Below are 8,977 nucleotides of genomic sequence, written 5' to 3'. Positions count from 1 at the left end.
AGACCTATGGTACGGTTGCTATTCATAGCAAGCGTCCGTGATGAGGCTGGACTCCTAACTCTAGGACTCCCTAAAACCTAGGACACGGCACGACACCAGTGTTCCTAAATTGGGCTCTAATGGTTCTTAGATTGGAAACCATAATCCAATGGTTCCGAAAGACACAAGATAAATCGATTTAAGTTCTCGAGGTTAATGAGTTTCAGATTTCGAAGATTTTCAGTTTCTAGACATTTAAGGATTACCAATGGTTCTAGGGTTCACCAATTTCGGCCTTGAATGGCATCCAAAGGAGGGAATCGTGCGCTCTTTCCTTGTGCAATTTAATACTTAGGTTATAGCATCTTATTGCCTGGCAGAATCTCAGGATTTCCGTGGACACTAACCTCGGAGCCAACAACATGCTATAACTTAAATATTCAAATTGTCAAAGATCAAGTTGCAATTGGGATACGATTATGGATGCACGGGCCATTTTTCCAGGAAAATCTAAAGATCCTAAAATTTCTGTTTCAATGGATTAAGGAGTGAACATGTGACAGAATTTTAAAGTTCTTTAGGAATTTTTATATGATTTTCAATTAATTTCGAATTTTCCATGGATTTTATCAATTTTAAGCATATGAGCGGTTTTACAAGTGAAATTGTTGCAAATAAATTCGAAATGATTTGAAATTTCTACAGCAGCAAGATGAAAATGTATGTAGCTTACAGGATGAGTTTTACATATTTTTACATTAAATTCACATTTAATCTTGATTAAACCATTAAATGTCCAGATTGCACAATTAACACATAAACTAGTAGAAATATAACTCTAAATTCTATGAAATTTCTACAGAAATACTATATGAATCAAAATAGCATGCAGTGACATTTTCATGAATTTTAGAAATTATTTACTACCAATTTCGGATTTTACAATTTCCAGACCAGATTATAAATTAACACTACATCCCATATTAAAACAGATCCAAATCACACGAAAATTTTACAGTAACAAGTAATAGGGAAGATAAGACTACTGTAAAAAGTTTATGAATTTTAATGATGATCTGATGTTAGTAAAAATTCTCCTAAAATCTGATAAGTTTCAAAGAAAATATTAAATAATATACCAAATAAACTCCAAAAATCTTTACAAATTCATGGTAAAATGAATCAGTAACATATTATTTTCCCACGAAATTTCATTAATTTTAGAATCTGTTTGGTATATAATTTAATTTTTCTTCGCCAAAAGATGTTTTTTGAAGAGTTTTCCATTTTTAAAACACAATTTGCGGAAAAAATCAGAAAAATTCGGAAAAATACAGAAATATTTTGAGAACAATGCACCTACCTGTGGTCAAGATCTCCGCCCAATCCAAAAAAATATAAAAAATCCTGCCGCCGCCGATCCGCTCCGCCGTCTTTCGCTTTCTCTGGAGTGTTTAGAGGGAGTGATTGAGGGAGTGAAGAGATAATGGAAGAAGAATATTAGGGAGAGGGATGGAAGAATATATTGAGGAAAGGGATTGGAGGGAGTGATTAGAAGAGATAATGGAAGAGAAAGAGATAATGGAAGATAAATTTTCTTTTTTTTTTTCCCCTCCCCCTTATGGATGGGAAGGGAGATATATATAGGGAGAGAAAGAGAGAGAGAGAGATATGTTGGTGGAGAGCTCATCATGTTGTCCCTCTTAGTGGAGAATCCATCATTATTGTTCTTAGTGGAGGGCCCATCATGTTTCTTAGTGGAGAGTCCATCATTATTGCTCTTAGTGGAGGGCCCATCATGTTTCTTAGTGGAGAGTCCATCATTATTGCTCTTAGTGGAGGGCCCATCATGTTTCTTAGTGGAGAGTCCATCATTATTGCTCTTAGTGGAGGGCCCATCATGTTTCTTAGTGGAGAGTCCATCATTATTGCTCTTAGTGGAGGGCCCATCATGTTTCTTAGTGGAGAGCTACCATCATTGCTCTTCATAAGAGGCCTCACAAGAGGCCCCACTGAGGCCCCACAATGTGGGCCCTCGGTTGATTCGATTTTAAACAAATGTTCAATGCGGGCCCACCAAACGAGTCCAAATTTAATCAAAATGCATCATGCGGCCCCACCAAATGGGTCCAACTTTCTCGATCCAAATTTAATCGAAGCACCCAATGCGGGCCCACCAAACGGGTCTCAATTCTCTCTGGTTTAGATTTTTCTGAATAATCCTTCTCAACATTTAGCGGGAAAATACGAAACACGACGGAAACGACTAAAAATATTTAGAAAGGTAACAAACGGATGCGGGAAAGAAAGACATTGGAAAACCGACGGAAAACAAACCCTAATTTCTTTATCGATTAAGGTAGAGCAAAATGGGGTGTCTACACAGATACAACCGGTTGGCCAAGCTTTTTGACATATAAAGTTTTTCCAACTTCTCCCATAATTTAGGCGCATCTTCTTCTTCTATAATGTTAAACATAATGCTATCTACAAGACATAGTCGAATTGTGCTGACCGCCTTCGACTCTATGTCTTCCCACTCGGCACCTGTCATCTTCTCCAGCTTCACATCCTTTCCCTTCAACGCTTAGCTAATCCCTGTTGATCTAGGATGTCCTTCACCATCATCTTCCATAGGGTGAAACTCCCCTTTCCGTCAAATCTGTCGATGTTGAACTGGGTAGAACTCGATTTTAAAGCCATCTCATATTACTTTGCACTTCTCGGTGTAGCCCTCCACCTCGAACAAGAATCTTCTTTGACAATCTTTCCAACCCCAAAAATCACTTTAACCGCGATCCAACCACAACACCCACGATCATTCCACCTGGCCTCGACGATCACTCCACCTGAGCTCTGATACCACTTGTTGAGAAAATCTGCCGGGCAAATCCGATTCGATCGTTCACAAATTAAATGGAAAAGTAAAATAAACACAAGCTAGCCACAAGATGAACACCAAGATTTTACGTGGTTCGGCAAAGCCTACTCCACGGGAGAGAAACACAATCTTCCACTATGAGAAAAACAAAATACAAGGATTACAATGGATTAATCTCAAACCCACAAACCCGCAACCCTTTCCTTGCTCTCTCAAACCCAAGACCGTACAAGAGTAACCCAAGAGAAACCCACAAGAGAATATCCCAAGAGACAACCCGAGAAGAAATCCCAAGAAGAGCCCAAGAAGAAACCCAAAGAATAATCTTCTTCTCCTTCTCTATTTTCCTCTATTCCTCTTTCTCTCTCTTTTTCTCTTCCCCTTGAGGCAGCCGAGACACCCCAACACTCTCTTGTCACCCCCTAAGAGAGAAAAACCCTTTCTCTCTATACTAGGGTTTTCCAAAAACCCCAAAATGCAATTTCTATTCTATGCCTCTTGCCTTCCCACCCAAGTAACCCACGATGGGTGGGAAATAAGGCAACTTTCCCAACCCTTTTCTTGCGCTACGGCCTAAGAATTGTCTCAATGCAATGTAGTGGGCCGCTCAACAGAGGGAACAACACCCAATTCATCCAAGAACTTGTGTAACCATACTGCCTCCTTCGCCACATCTGATGTAACGATGTACTCTGCCTCAGCCATGGAATCCATCGTGGTTTCTTGCTTTCAGTTCCTCCAGCACACTGCCCTATTAACCAAGGTAAACATAAAGCCAGAACAGGACTTCACATCATCCACATCAGACTGAAAGTCGAAATAAGTATAGCCATAAACGACCAAGTCATCTCCACCAAATACCAAACAATAATATTCATTCTCTTCAAGTACTTGAAAATATGCTTCATAGTTCAATGCTCAGGACCTGGGTTTGCCAGATATTTGCTCACTGAGCCAACACCGTAATAGATACCTGGCCTAGTACATGGCATGGGACACATAAGGATACCCACAGCTGAGACATAGGTCATAACACTCATCTACCGCTTGTCCTCAAATGTCTTAGGAGACATCTTCTTAGAAATCTTGACTCGATGCCGAAAGGGAAAAAACCCCTTCTTGGAATCTACCATGCTGAAATGAGCCAATATCTTATCGATATAGCTTCCCTGTGAAAGACCTAGCTTCCCATCCTTCCTCCCTAAACACTTTAAGGCATATATATATGAGGAAACTGTTGGTGAGCTTAAGCGCACCAAACTTATGGTGCGCTTAAGCTCCCCAATCACATGGGGGCCCACTTTTCTGTTGTGATCCAAACCATTCATTTGCAAGGCCTTATGAATCTGCCCATTTTTTGTCTTCCACAAATGGAGGGGTTAGGATGATCCTATGGAGCTGATTTTTGGTACACCCCCCATCTATGTAAGGGACTTTCAAATGAATGCTTTGGATCATCCTAACAAAGTGGGCCCCCATGTAATTGGGCGCTTAAGCTCACCATAAGTTTGGTGAGCTTAAGCGCACCAACAGTTTCCTCATATATATACACACACACACACACACACACACACACACACACACTAGGAAACACAAAAGAAAACTTCTAAAATCTCTCCAATTCATCAAAATCCTAAAACCTCTAAATTATCTCTAAATTCCTAACATCTCTCTGACTCTCCTAAAATATCTAGAAGTATCCAAGCTACTTTTGGAAGACTACTCCTACTAAAATTCGTCCCAATAAAATAAAAAAAGGTCAAATAAATCAAACACTAGCGATCAACGTGGGCCGTTGATTTAGACGTCGTGTCTCGGACGATCCAATTAATGTTCTGATGATCTTCGTGATCGTGCGAGATGCACCTGCATCATTTGTTCGTGTGGAGCTGATTTTTTGGGCACACCCTATCTATGTGAGGGCCAATCAAATGAATGCTTTGGATCACCCAAACAATGTGGCCCCCACTATTTTAAGCTAGTGTGGAGATAACTTATCTACACTAGTGTGTAGAAACTGTTCTCTCTCTCTCTCTCTCTCTCTCTCTCTCTCTCTCTCTCTCTATATATATATATATATATATATATATATATATATCGGAAAAGTGTTGCTACTCGGTCTTGTAGCTAAGCTTATCTACTCGGTCGGGTTAAATACAGTGGGGGCCCACATTGTTTGGGTGATCCAAACCATTCATTTGAAAGTCCCTTATCTAAATAGGGTGTCCGTAAAAAATCAGACCCACAGGATGATCCTAGCCCATCCAACAGTGGAGGGAAAAATGGGCAGATTTGTGGACAAACTATGTATGTCTATTTTTTCCCATTTTTCCCTCTACTATCGGATGGGTTAGGATGATCATATGGATTTGATTTTTTGCGGACACCCTATCTAGGTAGGGGACTTTCAAATGAATGGGGCTTTCAAATGAATGGTTAGGATCGCCCAAACAATGTGGGCCCCCACTGTATTTTACCCGACCGAGTAGATAAGCTTAGCTATAAGACCGAGTAGCAACACTTTTTCGTGTATATATATATAAAGAGAGAGAGAGAGAGAACAGTTTCTACACACTAGTGTAGATAAGTTATCTACACGCTAGCTTAAAATATAGTGGGGGCCACATTGTTTGGGTGATCCAAAGCATTCATTTGATTGGCCTCACATAGATAGGGTGTGCCCAAAAAATCACCTCCATATGATCATCCCAACACTACGATTTATGGAGGTAAAATGGACGTGTATATATATATATATATATATATATATATATATATATATAGAGAGAGAGAGAGAGAGAGAGAGAGAGAGAGAGAGAGAAAACGGTTCCTTCACATATGTGTAGAGAGTTCTCTACACACTAGCTTAAAATACAGTGGGGGCCCACATTGTTTGGGTGATCCAAGCCATCCATTTTAAAGGCCCTCACATAGATAGGGTGTCTACAAAAAATCAGATCCATAGGATCATCCCAACCCTACGATTTGTGGAGGTAAAATGGATGTCTTTAAACCTTCACAAATTAGTCCATTTTTTGCCTCCACAGTTTGAATGGTTAGGATGATCCTATGGATCTGATTTTTTGTGGACACCCTATCTATGTGAGGGCCTTAAAAATGAATGGTTTGGATCACCCAAATAATGTGGCCCCCACTGTATTTTAAGGTAGTGTGTAGATAACTTATCTACACATGTGTGTAGGAACCGTTCTCTCATATATATATATATATATATATATATATATAGACACACACACACACACACTAGTAAAGCACCCCACGCGATGCGCGGGCTAGAAAAAACTTAATAGTTATAAAAAGATGTCTTACTACCATTCTTTAACAAAAAAAAAGGAAATGCATTGATTATCATTATTTCAATCGGACATATATAATAGAAAGAACTTTTGATTGAAAGAGGTTAAAAGGTAGCAAGGCACACGATCATACCATAACAAAGTCTCTTAAATGGCAATCTGAAAGCAAAGATGGAAGAAAAAATGTGACTAAACTACTGGAAGCCAATTTTATCCCTTAAAAACAAATACTTCGAATTCATTTAATAAACAGAATCAGGTTCTATTTTTTTCAGTGAAACATATGACTTTCTCAATCAGTTTGCATGGCATGAATAGCGTCGGTCTTCTTGATAAAAAACAAAGTACCAAGCTTGCTAGCTTCATATTACATAGTACATTATAAAATACAAAAGTGAAGCAATATTTGTAAATAGTTAAGAATCGGAATTAGATAAAAGAATTAGAGTAATTAAGTAAATGAGGCTCATTTCAACACTACCCAAAATGGATATATGGAGTTTCTCTATAGATCGGAGGGCTAGGATCATCCTATGGAAAAGATTTTTGGGGAACAACCTATTTACATTGTGGCCATCAAATGGACGGTTTGGATCATCCTGTGGTGTGGGCTGTATAGTCCATTTTGAACAAAATTGGGTGAATATTGTAGTAGAAAGGGGTGGATTTATCACCGCTCAATGCCAAAAACTTCCACTTCAAAAATCATCTCCATAGGATGGTCCTAACTGTCTGATCTATAGAGGTTTGATTATATGGAGTTTCTCTATAGATCGGAGGGCTAGGATCATCCTATGGAAAGCAATTTTGGGGCACAACCTTTTTAAAATGTGGCCATCAAACAGACGGTTTGGATCATCCTATGGTGTGGGCTGTATAGGGGTGAATATTGTAGTGCAAGGGGGGTGAATTTATCACTGCCCAATGCCAAAAAATTCCACAACATTTATATGAAGTGGGCCCACAGAGCATATAAGGTCGGAGATATGCAGAGAGAGGGAGAGAGCCGCAAATGTTGACTTTCCATTCAAATTTTATATTAAATATTGGGATTTCCTAGCATCCATCGCGGAAGGCATTTGGTGGATGGTCTGTTGAAGGTGAGGGCAGCCACTAAGGCTAACTTTTCAGCAGATTTTGACTTCATATATGAGGTGGATGCTCTCACCTGCAAATGCCTTCTGCCATAGACACTAGCAAATCCCTTGCAAGGATGGACAAAACTTCATTTCGTCCTTTAGAAGGGGATATGGCCTATGGGGAATCATTTTGAAGATAAAATAGGGTTATTCATGGCATTTTCGCCCGAAATTCCTCCCTGTCAAGCTAATAGAATTTTCAAAAAAGTAAAAAACAATTCAGAATTTTCGTATCCTTATTATATAGTAGATATAGTAGATATAAGATGCTTCTCCCAAGTCCTTCACAGCGAAGTGACTAGACGACCATATTTTTATTCCTGACAACATTGCAATGTCATTCCCAATGAGTAGAATGTCATCCATATATAGTACTAAAAATATGACGACGCTCCCACTAACCTTCTTGTAAATACAAGCATTGTCCATGTTTTGAGAGAAGCCAAACTCTTTGATTGGCTCGTCAAAATGGAGGTTCCAACTGTGTGGCACTTGCTTTAGTCCATAAATGTACCTTAACAACTTGAAAAATTTCTGACTACCTTCTCCAACAGCGACAAAACCATATCTCTGGACCATATAAACATCTTCCAAAATGTTTCCATTCAAGAAGGTGGTTTTTACATCCATTTGCTAGATCTCGTAATCAGAATGCGCAGCTATTGCTAATAAAATCCTGATAAACTTAAGCATGGCTGTTAGATTTATTAAATAACCGCAAGTGCACGGATTGTGTAAATACGGGTCGAACTCAGGGAAGAGAAATCTAGCTGTCAATCCTATTCTTGTACCGATTAGAATACTAGCTATGATATAATGTTGCCTGAAATGGACTCAGGATTTCCGTGGACTTGACCTCGGAGCCAACACTATATATAAGCGTATATTCTAATGAATCTAAGAATCAAATTTAACTAAGATCTTTTTTATTTAAAATCCTAATTTAGGCAAAGTGTACCAAGGTTCTAATGATCTCTTTTAACTATTTATCTAATTTAATTAGAAAACCAAAATTCTAAGGGCCTAAGTAAATTGGAAAATTGCAAAAGTAGTTTGGAATAGTGTAAAAACCTTAATTCAATATAAAAGATTACTTGTGGTTAGAATCCACCATGGGTTTGGATTAAATTGATTAATTAAAACAACTCTTGAATTTGGCTGAAAATTCGATTAACTAGTCAATAAGGAATAAGATCAAAGGGATGCCATTCCTTATAAGTAATTAATCAAATCCACTCTCCAATTTACATTGATTATATAGATTTTTATATTTGTTAATCAACAATCATTCATACGAAAGGGAAAAGCCAATGGCATGAATGATTGGGATTTTCCAAACACAAAATCCTACACAATTTTTCAATTGAGTAGATTGATTTAATTATAAATATTTCTCCTTCCCCATGGCTTCAACTAAACCCTAAGTAATTAGGATTTAGTTATTCATGAAGAAGTGAAGAAAAACAAAAATAAAAGAGATAGATGGGAGAAAAATTGCCATATAGAACTTGAAAGGAAATGAAACAAAAGTAAATTACTTCTTCACTAACTTGAATTGAAACAAAATTACATCAAATTGAACTTAAAATAAATAACAAAAATTAAATAGAACTTAGTCTTTTTCTCCTCCAACTTTGGCCAAATCCTCCTCTTCAAGCTTT

Source organism: Tasmannia lanceolata, unplaced genomic scaffold (genome assembly GCF_043159265.1).
Source record: "Tasmannia lanceolata isolate RefF3 unplaced genomic scaffold, GAP_Taslan_0.1 ptg000002l, whole genome shotgun sequence".
Taxonomy (NCBI): Eukaryota; Viridiplantae; Streptophyta; class Magnoliopsida; order Canellales; family Winteraceae; genus Tasmannia; species Tasmannia lanceolata.
Note: the sequence above shows the minus strand (reverse complement) of the source record.